This window comes from Vidua macroura, chromosome 13, assembly GCF_024509145.1.
Source record: "Vidua macroura isolate BioBank_ID:100142 chromosome 13, ASM2450914v1, whole genome shotgun sequence".
Lineage (NCBI taxonomy): Eukaryota > Metazoa > Chordata > Aves > Passeriformes > Viduidae > Vidua > Vidua macroura.
In genome coordinates this window covers 5,437,582-5,453,450 of record NC_071583.1, presented here as the reverse complement: position 1 = coordinate 5,453,450, position 15,869 = coordinate 5,437,582, and the positions used below count along the sequence as shown (strand labels likewise).

The 15,869-nt window shown below is 40.9% G+C and overlaps 1 protein-coding gene and 1 long non-coding RNA gene across 3 annotated transcripts in view; both read left to right on the top strand.

Moving 5' to 3' along the window:
• Positions 1-15,869, top strand: part of TAFA1 (TAFA chemokine like family member 1) — a 206,344-nt gene that overhangs the window by 42,197 nt on the left and 148,278 nt on the right. The gene's annotated exons all lie outside the window — the stretch shown is intronic.
• LOC128813894 (uncharacterized) lies at positions 2,646-15,383 on the top strand. The gene is made up of 4 exons (XR_008439208.1): positions 2,646-2,754; positions 5,632-5,973; positions 13,581-13,691; positions 15,303-15,383. It is a non-coding gene; the product is annotated as an uncharacterized LOC128813894 (long non-coding RNA).

Sequence of the window (15,869 nt, the reverse complement as noted above, 5' to 3'; positions counted from 1 at the left end):
GGGGCAGTGGTCAGGGCACAGTCCTCTGCCCAAGGCAAATAGAATTTTGAAACATTTCCAAAGTCAGCTGCTTCTGCTCAGCATTGCACGGGCACTTCAAGGAAAGCAGTGAGGGCTGGGCTGAGCTGCTCTCCCTGCCAGGGAAAGCTGGGTTCTGTTGTCTCTGCAGCAGCCCCTGTCTGCTTTTAAAGGATGAAAATTAAATTTGCAGGAGCGTATCAATCCTGAGAAAGTTGTGCACAATCCTATTGCCTGTGGTCTGCACAGGGGCCAATTTCACCCTGCCTTTCTTCATAGCCCAAGGCTGTCAGCTCCTTGCTTTCCCTGAGCCATGAGGATTCAAAGGAAAAACAAGATCAAGAAAACTGCTTTGATTTTTATATTTTTGTTACCACCACCAAACAGCATATAATTAGCCTTTCTTTTACATATTAAAGCTAGCCTGATGATGCAATATCCATTATAACTCTAAAAGCTTAATCTTAAACAGAGCAAAAAAAACCCCAGAGGAGGATCATATGCCTGGAAATTAGCATAGGGTTTTTTCCTCTTTAGAGGAATGCCTGAGTGCATGGATGCTGAGAGGATGTGACTCACACAGAATAAGAACAAGTTGTTCCTCAGCCCCTTGATATAGTGCCTGGGATATCAAATCAAGTCCAAGCCCTGATTTGAAACTCCCTTAGAGGACCAATTATTAATTGGATGTGAACTACTTTTAATGCAGGAAGGACACCTCTTTTGGTGTTGTATTTATGTGAAAAAAATGAAAAAGTAGTTTTAGATGAGCAGTAACAATCCAGGGCATGCAGCCATAATCCAGCAGAGACGTTTCACACCTTCAAGATCATCCCTAGCCCCAACACCTCAACTAAACCCTGGCACCCAGTGCCACATCCAGGCTTTGTTAAACACACCCAGGGATGGTGACTCCACCACCTCCCTGGGCAGCCATTCCAGAACTTTATCACCCTTTCTGTAAAAAGCCTTTTCCTAGTATCCAACCTATATTTCCCTTGGCACAGCTTGAGACTGTGTCCTCTGGTTCTGACTGAATCATGGCATGTGGAGGGCACAGGCTGCACATGCCATGTCACACAGGGCTCAGCACACCACTCCTGTGATGCTGCTGTTGGTATTTTTTACAGAAAACTTCCCCCCCCTCCCAGGCCAGGAGTATTTTGTCATGTTTATGCCCAGGAAAGACCAGATGCACCTGGTGATTGCTCTGTTCAGTGCATGTGAAGAATGAATAACTGACTGCCCCCCCAGTTCCCTTTCATCAGACCCAATTTTTCCCATTATTGGCTGTGCTGTCCATTTCACCTCTGCAGGAGCTCGTTAACCTCCCTCATTAGTACAGTGTGGAGGTCTTGGCTCCATCCCACTGGGGAATGGGGTCATGCATTTGTGACTCGCTCCTTTGCTGCTGCTCTATTTAGTGCCTTTAACTATACCAAAGTAGTTTTGCTTCAGTGCCAAGGCAGAAGCTTTTAGGAGATGCCTTCTTGCATCCTGTGCTGTTCCTGGGCAGGCAAAGCACTGACCACCACCAGCTGTAATTGGCACAGAAAGTTTGTCAAATAAAAATAACTCTTGGGTAATTGTTATTCTGTCTTAGAAAGCAGATTTTGCTAGGTTTGTTGTTTTGTTTTGGGTTTTTTTTTCCCTCTTATTAACCAGCCAAATAATGGCTTATAAAAATTAACATTTAGAACATCTCTTAGCTGGGCATAACAAGAACCAATCTGAATTAAAGCACTGCTTGGAAAGAAGAAAAAAAAAAAACCCACAACTTGGCCTTTGCCTTGTACTTTTTACTTTCTTTCAGAAATGATAGTTACCTGGCTATTTAAATAATCTTTCATTCCAATAACTAAGTCACTACCACAGCCTCATTATTTAACACTGACGGGAGTGTTTTGCTGTGCAAAATCTCACTTCTCTTTTTACCCCTTGTTGTATCTGAAAACCCTCACACCAGTTGATTTTCTGTCTTTGCTTTTATGATTTAGCAAGTTTAATATTCTGCCCTATGCTTTCTGTGCCCTGGATGTTCTCAGAGTTGTTACATAGCTAAGGAAGGCTACATTAATAATTTTCTTCTCAGTAATTTTCCTGCAAGCAAAAAAAACTCTAAAACAATTATTTTTTCAGCTGAAGGTCTTGGAAACTTCATTTGATTATCCAACAGGCAAAGACCTGGACTCAGGGTTGACTGCATCCACCTTGTTCTCCCTATTCTCTACAGGTTTTTGTAGCCACAAATTCACAGCTGCACCTGAACACCTTTCAGTGTGTGTTATACAGCACAGTTAATATCTGGTGTGTGTTTTTCTCCTCACCTGCTCCTCCTTGGAAAGGGACGTGTGAGCTGCAGTGTCCCCAGGTGGTTTTTTGGTTGACTCATGCAATAGGAACATATCCCTGACTTTGTTCCACTCAAGTGAATGGTTTTGAAAAGGAGATGTTGAAAGGTCTCTTAATTCCTGTGTCAAAGGAAGCTCAGCATCCCCCTATGTGGGCTTGATATTCCTTAGAACATTTTTTTTTATTTCCAAACAATGAAATCCTCAAACACCAATTGTGACCTACAGACAGCTTGGCCTCAGCTGGGTTGCAGGAGAGAGCAGTGCTGGGGTGTTCCTGCCCGCTGGGTGGGCTCTCCAATTCTCCACAGCTGTGCCAGGGAGCCATTTCTACTGTTTATTCTGGTTATTTGGAGAAAATAGTCATAGGAGCATCCTGATAAAGGTATTTACCCTCTAATCTAACTGGGCTGGTGGGCACTGGGCATTACAGCCTCACACCCTGAGGTCAGTTGGGATTCAAGAAGGAGTTTGAATCTTTTGGGAATTTTGGTATTAGAAAACAGAAGATTAATCTGATTTACTTACAGTGGAAGCTAAAGTAAATTATTGCAGCTTTCTGTCCAGGTTGGCTTTTCTCTGAACAGATCTTGCTGCCCAGGACCTTGGCACCACGTGCAGACCTGGCAAGGTTTGAACTAAAGTCATCATCTGCACCACCGAGGGGGACAGGGAGCAACCTCTGTGTGTGCAGGCACTTGTAGCCTTGGATTTCTTGCATCTGTAATACCATGGAACTCTTTTCCAGACAGCAGGACCCCTGAATCCTATTTCATTTTGGTCACAAAGGAAATTGGTCCAACCAATTTCATTATTGCCTCACTGAGAGTCAAATAGACCTCATATTAATTGTGACAGTGCTTCAAATTTTCCTTTTTTACTATATGCTGTATCATTCTTTCATGCCAGTTATTCTTTGTTTGGTGCCTCACTGCAGGAATTTATTAAGAATCCTCATAGCCCAGATTTAGACATGCTTAGGCATGATGATTTTTCATTTATTGTTATAGAATGAACATTGCAGAGCAAGCAGGAGGCTAACCATTTAACACCAAGTGTCTTATTAATCAGCTTTTGTTTATTTAATTTAATAAGCAGCTTTTGATAGCTGTGAGAGTCTGGTTGGGTATTTAATTAGATCAGCACTTACTGCTTGGGTCTGTGGAACATCTGACTTCAGCTTTCCTGATACTTTGCTACTATATAATGGCCTTTGGAACTCAACAAGTTTATTCTTTTTTTTTTTCTTTCTTTCTTTTTCTTTTTTTTTTTTTTTTTCACTTGAAAATGCAATAAGTATTTTCTCAGTAAGATAATTTCAGATCAGTCTTGATTTCAGGGGGTATGTGTGGAGATGCAAAAGCCAGGTAACCACTTGCCTTTTGGCATTAATATACAGAAGCAAGTGCTGGAAATTCCTGTCTTTGAAGCCTGTCTGGTCCCTTGGGAAAGTATGGAACCTTCTTGCCATCCTCCTCTCCTTTTCAATAAGTCCCAAACCACTTCAAAGCCACAACTATGTGAGGTGAGGGCCAGAATCCCCCTCTGAGACCACTCTCTCACAGTCCTCTGATCATATCTGCTATGGGTTTTCTCACACAGCTGTTTTTAGAGCCATGTAAAACACTTCCCAATATGCACAGTGCTGCATTCCTGTACCTGGCACCTCAAACCTTGTCTCCTTAGGGATCTGGGGTCCAGCAGATGATTGTCACTCTGTGATCCTCAAAATTCCCCAGGACAGAAATCAGCCCTGAAGAGTAACAGGGCTTTGGGAAGCCTTTCTTTACTTTCATTGCATTTCATGTAATCATTACTTATTTATTAAGTAATTAATCTGGATTTATTTTTCTGAACTAGAAGAATGCCATATGGTTTTTTGTCTTCCATTAGTTCAATCATGTCACATTAACAGGATGGGTTTGCATGTGCAGTCTGGAGTTCCAAGAGGCCTTGGGCAGTTTTTTCATGGATCCCATAACGGAAGATGAACCTGACTGTATTTAGGGAAAACTCAAGGATTCTCCTTAATAGCCAGTATAACAGGATTCCATAAGATCTTGATAAATTGACAACAAAATATTCCTGAAACAAATTCACATATGTGTGAGTTTCATTATGTTCTTTTTCAAGGAAAAAAAAAAAAACAACCAAACAAAAAAAAATCCTCTTCCATTACAATAATAATATTTTGCAGTTTTGCAGCACTATATAGACATGGAGACCATGTATTAAATTGAGTATATATATATATGTATATATGTGCCCAATTTTGTTCTCAGTGCTGTGGGCTACAATACTTTGCTATGCAAGAATATTCAGGATAAAGTCTCTTAACTTCACAATTCCTCACATAAATTTTAAAATACTGCAAGGGCTGGGAGGGGAGTTTGAGAAAACCAGATAACTGTAATTGTCTTGGTGAAATGTGCATTGATAACATTAGTGTTTGACTATTTGGGAAACCCTTTGGGACAAAAAGTTGCTGTTTGCTGTGACTGGCAGATCCCAAAGCACTCTGAGGAATACAGGGGTGGACAGCACTGCAGAGTGGCCCCATCCCCAGCTCTGCAGCCCCCTACAAGTAGCCCCTGTTACACTGTTCTGACACCTAAACAAGAAGATGAGTGAAGGACAGATATTCAGTGCTGAAAAGCTCAAGAAAACCGAGCCCAAAACAATAACAACAACAATAACCCTCCCCCAAATCTCTTACACAGTTTGTTACATTGGCTGTTAAAACCACCAAACCAAAATTCCATGCTTGTAGAAAGCCAGGGGCAAGGTTCAATTTGTTTTTCAAAAACATGGGACATGGGTATATAAGTAATTAACAAAGCAGGTTTTTAAACCCAATTTAAAGGAAAAAAAGGGGGAGAGTTTTGAAGCACATAATCCAGCTTCTCTTTCAGTTTATTGCCATGCTTTCATTGGATTTTAGGGGCTGTTGAGTAAGTTCAATTGTAGTCATTAGGATCCTAATTCTCTTAGGTACTTATTAAGCACTAAATTGCTTGCTTGTGCCAGATCTTAGTAACACATTCTCCTGGAATGAAAAGAGGGAGAGTACAGATTGACATCTGAGTTATTCTTCCTATTGTGTTATCTGGATGAACAGTAAAATCAGCATTTTACAATATTTTCCCCTCTCTGCCCTATAATCAGCACATAAGACACTTTTACCAATGATGGAGACGCCTCATCTAAATGGGAAAACTGAAGTTTCTGTTCCCCTGATTTTTTTTTTTTTTTACTCTTCCAGGAGCAGGCATCCATAATTGATTCTTGGTACCCAGCTCCCTCTGTTTCCAGATATCCAAAGAAAAAGACCACTGTGCTCAGGAGCAATGGAATGCTCCTTTATCCAGTAACAGTGGGACTTGGAAATGTGTTTCCAAACAGGATCTGAAACAAAGACCTTAAGCACCATTGTGGGAGCCTCAGCTCTTCACTGGGAGTGGAAGGGGCTGTTGTGTGGAAGCAGCCATGGAAATTTATTTTCCTATGTCCATCAGCTACAAGAATGGGCCATCTCTCACCTGTTATGCCCACAGAGCCTATGTGGACATCTAAAACCCATTTCTGCTGCAAATAATGTCAAAAGGTCCATAGGTTAATTATCTCTGAAGCATTACAGCTCCTTGGGGAGGCATAAATAGAAAACCAAATGCTGCTGTGTGCATTAGGGACAGCAAGTACAGCAATCATGTTTTCAGCAAAAAAAAATGGCAAAATGGGAATCTGTCCCACTGCAGAGCCTTGGGAACCTTGGCTTTCCCAAAAAAACAAGTGGCCATCTGCAAATTAACCCGAGATGGCTCTGTGTTCTAATGGAAGAGCTGTTAGGCAGGAGTGTCAACAAGTGATCTTTGACAGAAAAAATCCTGGATAAAAGATGTCAGAAATAGTCCCTGGGGAGGGGAGGCAGTCAGAAGCTCAGGTTGGATGAGAATCAGCTTTGTACAGCAGAAGGTGACACCAAGCTCCCTGCATGGGATAACAGGCAGGAAATGATCCTGGAAAGAACCAAGGTTTGTTATCCTTTTGTGACCTGAAGCGGTGATGGCATGAAGGAGCTATTAAAGGGCAGTGGAGGCAGAGGAAAGAGATTCCTTTTCAGTGAGAAATGAGTCATTTGAGGAATGAGTTGCTTGCTTTTTTTTTTAATTTAATTGCTTTTCTCTCTCTCTCTCTATTAGTTAGATAGCAGATCTGAAAAATGTGCTCTTTGGGTTTCTGGGAATTCGTCAGCAGTATTTCAAGTTTGTTTGTCTATTGTTTTTATAGACTTATCAGCAAAAAATCATGGGAGAGGGAAAATCAGAAAATCTTTATTTGTGTGTAAATCATCAGTTCATTTCCATGGGTATTTCTCAATCTTATTTCCACAACACTAAATGCTCGTATGTGCTTTATTTTTGTTGTTTATTTATTGGAAAGCTATGTTATCAATAGAAAAGTGTTTTTTCTAAATACAGTCTTGCTGTAATTGTAATGTCTTGTCTCTGGCACTCTCAGTTATGCCAGTGAGAGTATTTGCTTCTGCCATTTCCAAAAATTAAGTAATGGGCTACTGTTCCCTGACTTACTCCTGCTTTGGGCTTTTTCCCCCAGATTTTAAGGGAACTGTGAGAGCTTTGCCTGTCCTCTGCACTTTAGGAGCCCATCCCTGTTGCTGAACAGCCCCAGTGTAAAACCCTTAAATTGCCTCGTCCCCTCTGGTGATGCCCCAAATCACACCTCAGAGCACACCAAGGGCTGGTCCAGGCTTTGTTCTTCCCATCCTTCATCTCGTTTATTTATCTTACTCTTTAAAAACATTTCATTTCTCACACCTTGCTGTTGTTTCTCCCTTTTTCACATCTCTTCTTGCTCTCTCAAAGGCAAACCCTCACGTTTCACCCACCCTGGCTCTCCCTGTGTCCCAGTGGTTGCTGTCCCAACCCTCCTCATCTCCTCCTTTCTCCTGACACTCCAGTTTCTTTCCAGGGCACTGCCTGGCAAACAGGTTTACACCAATTTACCCAAACCAGATAAAGTGAATGTGCAGTTATTTTTATTCCTAGCAGCTTATTTCAGTTTACATCAAAACTGTTCTTACACTCTGCCATGGTGAAACAACACAGAAAATAACTTTTTTTTTTGTTTTACCATGTTGAAGAAACCACCCAAGGTGTTCTGCTGACTGATCCCTGCTGGTTTTTGGATAAGGAGATGTGGGAGGCTGTGGACAGGATCTGAGGGCTGTGTTTCAACCCACAGCCTCTCCACTATCCACTGCTTCTGCCATCAGGTTGTTTTCAGGTGAAAGAGGCACTTCCCTTCCACCCCAGTCATCTGCTCTGGTCTCACCTCACCTTTTCTCTTTTGCCTCTAAATGGAGTTTGCACCATTTGGACCTTCTCCCTCTGAGTGGACAGAATTTTAAAATTATGGATTTTCAGCTTGGTTGTTTTACAATTTCCCTCTTCTAGGAAGAGTGTGGAATTGGCAGAGCAGTCCCCTCATGGATGTTAATTGGGTCACTCTTCTCAGCACCTCTCCTGACCCATCTTTTCCAGCTCAATTTGTGTGCCTGAGCAGGGCTGGCTTCCTCAGCATCTGTGCAAACATTACAACATTTTATGAAAATAGCAGTGAATAATTCTGTTAGTTCCTCCTCGCTGGGGTTTCATTGCCTGTATTTTAAGCATAGCTCATTAAGGCTGTAGTTATTTTTTTTAACTCTTATCGTTTAGTTTTCAGCTTAGATACCATCTACTGTTTGTTTTTTTTTTTAACTTTGGTGTCCTACTGCTCTAATAGAGTCTTCCTGAGTTTCTGGAAACTGCTGAGGGCTTGATTCTGTCAAAAACCAGGTCTTTACCCTTTTTATTTGTCTGATTTTCCTGATATTTATGACTGTTAATGGAACACAATGCCTTTATTTATAAAGATAAAACATATATCCGTACCCCCAGCTCAACTTTGGTTTTTTTGTAGCTCAAGAAGGTGTTTGAGGGCTGCTTCTCACATCCCTCAGTCTGACATGGAGGACAACCATTATTTTGTCTTTAATTGTGGTTGTGAGGAGAATCTAGGAGACACCTCCAGGACAGGTGCTGGTTTGGAGAGGGATGGCTCACCCCAGCCAGGCCCCTGCTTGCAGAATCTCATGGACAGGCTGGATGCCTCCTTCAGGTCTAAACACTCACTGCTTCACTGATCTGCTCTGCTGATCTCACTGCATTCATTGAGGGGTTTAAAATAGGTATTCTTGCCTTCAGCTTAATTAATTAAATTTTCTAATTGTGTTCTCTTTTTTACTGCTGTAGGAGTGATAACTGGTGACTTAATTGGGATAATTCAAGAAAAAAAAAATTGTCTTGCTCTTATTACTGGGTTTGTGAGTTTGTTTGGTTTTTTTAAGCTTTTCTTCAGTATAATACCCGAAACACTAAACTGCTTAAGACTGTGGGTAAGTTTCTGCCAAATACAGCACAGGAAAGATACTGAGAATCCTGAGTGATGTGGGTCTGGCTTCCTAAAAGCCCTGCAGCTGCTAATGCTGGACTTCACTGCTGGGAACCCATATATTCACAATCCTTTTAGGATTAAATTGCAGGATGAGGACCACAGGTCTTGTTAGGCTGATCCCAATTTTTAATTACTGTATTGTTCCTCTGAAATGGACGTTGGACAAGAGAAAATAAGCCCATTGGGTGTGTTGTGATCACAGGGTGTGCACCACAAACCAAACTTTGTTGTTTGCTTAGCAGATGCAAATACAACAGAGAGATCCCTTTGAAGATCATCACGTCCCTAAGTATTGTCCCTGTTTGCCAGGGATGTTTCATGTATGGGAATTGTTGTTTTGGGAATGGGCCATTGAGAGTTTGTGGGTATTTTGACTGAAGCCAAGGGGCTTCAGGACTTTTCTACATGGGCAAGTCAACTGGTATAATTACACCTGTGCAATTACACACCTCTGATTGTACCAGCATCAGTACTCCATGTTTCCCAGAATGAGGGTTCCTTTCTTTTTGTTTATTGTGCTTCCATGGTGACATGTTTTGGGGAAAAGGCAGCAAACTTTGGCAGGGATGATCTCTCCTACCAGAGTGGTGGAGCTCAGGCTGTGCCAGGGCTTTTCCATCCTCTGCTGTCCCCACAGCCATGTGGATTTATGTCCCAGAACGTGATAAAACGTGGAGGGCTGTGCTGCCTGGCTCAGTGGGATTATTTTGTCCACAGGCTGTGCTTCAGCCAGCTCTGTGGTAGCTGTTATCCCTCTATTCTGCAGGGTGACAGAAAGGAGCTATCTGGCAGGGACGTGTCTTTTTTTGGTAGCACAGATTCTGAAAAGAGCACCATGTGCTCTCAGCAAGGTGGTATTGCAGGGGTGCATCAAACCACCCCAAAAGGGTGGCATGGGACTCTTTTAAGGGGTGCAAGAGGCACATCCCTAGTGAGCAATGTCTTCAGGGCTGGGAGGGGAACACCCCAGAGCTTTGCTTTGGAGCTGAATGAGGAGAAGCATAGAGGAGGCAATGGAGGTAAGGGGGGAATTAATTTGCTGGAACTTTTGTGCAAGGTGCAGTTTGAAGCATTAGGAGTCCTTGTGTAACCACTGTTGTTTGAAGAGACAAATCTCTAATTTTGGAGTTATGTGTGTTCAGGACAAAGAAATGTTGGTTCTTTCTGTAAGTCAGCAGCAATAGCCAGCTGGAACTTGTATAAAAATGTTTCTCTTTGGATTTGCAATTATTTTTGATTAAATGAAAAAGAGGGACCTCATTTTGTTTTAAGTACACATTCTGCAATATTTCTGATACTATGGGAAAGAGCACACCATGCACTTACAAATTACTGCTCAGTAATTAACTTCTTTGATCCTAAAAGTGAAAACAACCCACCTGTGCTACAAGGTGGCTTGCAGAGTCTTTAGAAAAAAAGACTTTTGCTGAAAAAGCCTATTCTCTCTGCTCTGTTATGCAAACAAATGATTTTTTTTCTTTCATTTAGAAAGAGTGAAGTATGAGTTCTTTTTCTTTTCCTGGCTTGCTAAAAATATGTGATAACAAGTTGACTTCTGTGGGAGTTCTGCATGGGTAAAATCTGAAGGATCAGTCCCCATATTGTATGTGATTTTGCCCTAGTAATTATTCTTCACTTGAACAGCTTCTCCATGGCAACTGCTTCAAGAAAGTCTTGTATCTTCACCTATTTTTAAAAAAAAGGACTTATTAAGATGTATGTTTTAAATTTTTTCACCCTAAAAAGAGAAACAGAGAGAGAGTCAGACACAAGCAGAAGCATACGGAGTTTTGCCCAAAAAGCCCTTTCTTCCATGCACATCCCCACCTTTTCACTGTCCTAGGGGTAAAAAGAAAAAAACCTTATAGCAATTAAAAATAAATTCACTACCTTGCCTTTCCCCATCCCCTTCCTGAGCCTCTGAGACATTGTGATGCTGAGTTGATCAATCATCCCACATCCACCCTGGCAGTTTCTTAACACAAACTTTCTTCTTCCCTCTGTTTTCCAGCCACAGTCTGCTTTCAGTCTGGCAGTTAATTGTACCCCTGCTCCAGTCCCACTGTTGTATTCTTGTCAGAAGGCTCAGCTGAAGGTCAGGACCTATTGGTTTGTAGCCTCTTGCTATAAAGCAAAGGGAGCAAAATATTCTGTGGCTGGGTATTCTCTTTCTGACTGGACTTGGCTGGGTCATTGGTGGTGCCTTTTTGTGCAGTTCTTCTCCTAAACCAGGAAATTCTCTAATGTTTTGCCAGAGACTAGAAAAGACATCTGTTGTTAGCAATGCAATAGTCAGGGAAAAGGATCCATTTACTAAACTTATTTTCTGTTTTCATTTTTGTACTCTCATATTGTACACTCTCACATTTTTTCATTTTCTGTGCTCTCATAAAACTCCAAGAGCAAGGGAATATCTCTTTCTAGTTTTCTGCTTTTGGAGGTCATTGTTTTCTGAAGCAACACATCCTTTAGAAAGGTTTTTTCCCTTGATTCATTTCCAAATGTTGAGTGCTTGTTGTATGCTGGATGTTGTATTTTGTATTCAGCTCCTTATGCTGTGACAGATTTTAAAAGCTAATAGGGTAAAATGGGGTCCCTTTCCTCAGTGCTGATTTCATGAACATGGAAATGTGCCTGCCCTAGTGACATGATTTTTGTCACACTTCTGACTGACAGTCATGCTGGCAGGTTTTGAGCCATGGGTCAAAAAGATAGATAGATATACAGCCATGTTACCTGTGTTTCACCTGAAATCCCTCTTAATGTGGCACACAGAACATGCTGTCTAATTGGCTTCAGCTGGGTTACACCCCTGTGAGAGCTGTTCCATCATTTATAAGCTTGTTTCTGAAAGTTTTTGCAGCTTATGTCTGATTTTAAAATCACTGCTCTTATGATGATTATCAACCACTGATGATTTTTTTTTCCTGTTTTTATAACACAACCAGGCTAACTGGTTCAAAAGGTGTGTGAATTTGGCACTTGGGGATATGGTTTGGAGGCGAACATGGCAGTGCTGGGTTAACAGTTGGACTCAGGTGATCTTAGAGGTCTTTTCCACCTCAATGATTTTGTGACTGGCACTGTCTCTGAGTTTTACCTTCTGTACCTGCTCTCTGGGTAGTTATGTGCTGCTCCCATCCTCCTGGCAAAGCATGTTGCTTTTAGAGATCCAGTCTATATTATGACCCAATAAAGAGTTTTACCTGCCCAACTAAGATGGCAACAAACCATGGCAGAAGCTAGGAAGAGTTTGCTGGAGGATGAGAACATAATAAAGCAGCTTTCTCATTTAACCTGATTTATCACTGTACCCTGAGCCACAACACTCGTGCAAGTCAGCAGGTGCTGCTCAGTTTTGTTCTTTTCTTTGCAACTCTCAGTGTTACAAAGAGGACTCATCAGACAGTCTCCCCAAGTCCACTCCTGCACGTAAAACATTGCCTGGTGCTGTTTTCTGCCAATCACAGCAGAGAGGGTGGTAAATAAAGCTAAAGCAGTGGTTTTCAGTCAAAATGTTGACAGCCATTTTGCAATTGCCATCTTGTCTCTGATGTCTTGGGAAGCAGCTCGATAATTAACCTTGCAGTGGAGATTTTAACTGTTTGCCATTTCTGAGGAGCACCAAAACAACACCCAAACTCACTGGAGGGAGCAGAGGTACCTCAGGTGGGCTGGACATCAGGCACTGGAGAGCAGCTGTCATGTTTGATTTGATGCCATAAAATGGAAGAAACTAAAACAGAATCTTAAACAGGATGCATCCATTAAGTTTTCATTATGTATGTTTGACTTGAACAGTTACAACAAGGATTTAATTGTCTTTTGTTGACATTTAAAAAATTAAGCCTGCAATTAGAAAATGAAATAAGCATAACTAGCAGTGAGAAATTTAGGGTTGTTTTTTAATATGTCTTGGCTGTAATAATTGTTAAATAGTGATTAATGGTTTGCTGTCAGTCAGGTTAGGAGAATAATTTTACTCCAAAAAGCTGCAAGACAAAATTTCTTGTTACCCTCGGTTCTGCACTACCTGTTTTGTCACTTAGTCTAATACCAGAGTGATTAATTCCAAAGAGCTATCTTTGAAAAACAAATAGCCCTGGCTTCCTGCTGAAAATTATAGATATCACTCCACAGGGAGGCTAAAAAATAAACAATAGTTTATATATATCACAGAAAATTGGACTTTTTAATTGAGAAGTATCTAAATTATCCAAGCACTCTGTGATCAGTGATTTCATATGTTAAATCTATGCATAAAACTGGGTGTGATTTGGTACAATTCTTCAATTGTTGCACAAGTCTTTTGGTTAAAACAACCCAAAAATTACAGAGGCTTCTCTGCAATGTTCACCTTATTGCTAAGCTTTTAATAATAAAAAACAGAATGACATCCTTAATGGCTTAATGTGCTTCTGTGAACCAATGTAGAATGAATATTGGTGAGTTGTGGATCACCAGGGACAGGTGGGACAGCACGTGGGATCCTTGCTGGTGGGATCCTTGTAGTCCATGGAATGGTGCTGCTGACTGCAGAATTTCCATGGGCAGCACATTTCAGCAAGAATCAGCTTCCCTGCATTGCAAAGAGAGAAACCTTTCTGCAACAGCAATAAAATGATTGATGGTGCTGTTTTTCATTACAGCTAAGTCTTAAAACGTCCATTTATCCCATTTGTCTGTCCCATGCAGATTTTAGACAAAGTGACATCTTCTCCATGAGTCTCCTGAGCTTGCTGCTCTCCCTGAGGCAGGGCTCCTCAGTGCTTGTATTTTCCTCAGGACACCCATCTCTTTGCCTGTGTAAGTAGGATGGTGAATAAAGTATTCTTTTGTGGGGAATTCAGCAAGTTTATTGTTTCATGTATTGCTGCATTTGGATTTGGAGCAAAGCACAAAGCACATGAATGCTGAAGGGAAGGGTAAGTGTTGCGCAGTCTGCATCACTGCCTGAACTACACTGGTCTGGGCAGGGCCCTCAGGAGCAGGGGACATGGAATTATGGACAACTTGTACACAGGATTAATGTCAGATGTTTAGACCTGACAACAGTTAGGATAGTGTTTTCTAAGGCTTTTTTGACTTTGCAGCTTTAGCACTCATCTCAGCCCTTTTATTTATGAAATAATATCTTTAGACACCTTCCAGCTAAAATAAATCCTTCTAATCAAAACGTTTTCCATCCAAACTAGACCTGATGTCCCACTGTATTCTGGGAATTACTCTTCCTGATTTCAGCTGACCCTAGGGCGTGGGTATCCAAATGCTGAAGAAAAGATTGTGCGTCAGATCAGAACGGGGCACAAGGGAGAAGGAAACAGGGCACAATATCCATGGCTGGAGACCAAAAGAGGAAAGGTTGTCATCCCTGCCTGTCTCTCAGATAACAATATACACCAGGTTTCTGGTTTAGTTTTATCTGCTCCCCTCCCTAAGCTGTTCATATTTGAAACATACATCTACCTGAAAGGTGGTATTAAGATAATATCATAGAACTGCAGAATAGTTGGTTTTGGAAGGGACCTTTAAAGGTCATCTTGTCATAATATGGTACATGTGTCTCTGTCAGCTGGGGATATGGTATCATAAAATACCATACCAGGTCATCTTGTTGTCAAAATTACCAGGTAGCAAACCAGGAATTAGGTCTCTCCTCTTCCTGCTCTTATTACAAATTAATGACACCAGGGCACCAGACTAGATGGGAAAAACTCAGTCCAGCTTACAGATTTAAGTCTTTAAAAGAAATAGACCAAAAAAAAGAGGAAAGGAGAGCTTTATGAGTGTTAACATCTTCTAAACTTAAAAATGCCTCCTAAATTTGGTAAAGTTAACACATGTTCCTGTCAAATTCCATTTCTGGAAGGTGTATGAGCAGATAACAGCTTCATGTTTTTCTCAGGGTATGTTTGTTTAACCTCCATAACAATGCAACTATGTAAAGTCTGCTGTCTACATATGGCTTTTTACTTTTCATATTTGTATCCCATGCCTAGATTTAGGTAACATATAAGTTAAATTCTGTCACATATTAAGCAGTTAAAGCTGATCCTAATTTTCAGGATCTATTAGAATGCAAAAGGAGTCATGGTATTAATCTTGTAGACTCATGTTTTTGAGATAGAATGGTAAAGAAATTTGATTTGCTGGGCTGGAGTTTCAGGGGTCATGCTGAATTTATGCTTGTGCAGACTTTTCTGAAAGAGAGAGCCTTTGCTTATATCTTACAAGGGATGTGAGGTAATGGACTTTTACACTGAGACATTTGTACTTCAGAAAAGCTTTTACTGACCAAGAGCAATGCCCAGCCACTCCTGCGGTTTAGATAAAATTAATTGGTGAAGAGGCATTCCACATTTACTGAAAATGGAAATACAGTGTTTAGATAACTTTAGGGACTTCTTTCCTTCCTAGAACTGACCACTTGAACATGCTGAGGAAGAGATACAGTCCTGTTGGTGCACTGAAATAAATCCCAGGGAAATACATTAGCAGGCTGGGTATGTAGTTGTGGATGTGGGCTAAATCAGATGGCTGTGATTATAGATATGGAAGAGAAATCCATGATGTGAATTCTACATGTATCTGTGTGTGCAAAGTAAATCTTGACAAAATAACAGTGAAAGGATTAGTGTATGCTGTGAAGTCAGAGTTGAAAAATACTCCTGTGTGCTGCCCCCTTTTTAGCTAATGAAGACATAGGAATTTTTGTAACATACAAAAAATCAGGGCTCTGTAATGTGTTCATTATCCTCCCATTAAAGATTATCCTGAACATAGAAATGGAATATAAGATAGCTTTATAGGGGAAATATTGACTAGACAGGCTGCTAACACAGAGATGGATTTTATTATTTAGAAAGGCAGAATATTAGCATACATGAGCTGCTTTTTTTTTTTTTTTTTTAACAGAGATGCTATGCTGTCAGCAGTGAAATATTACTGCAGGAGAGTTTTCTTTTTATACACAGTGGTAAGAAG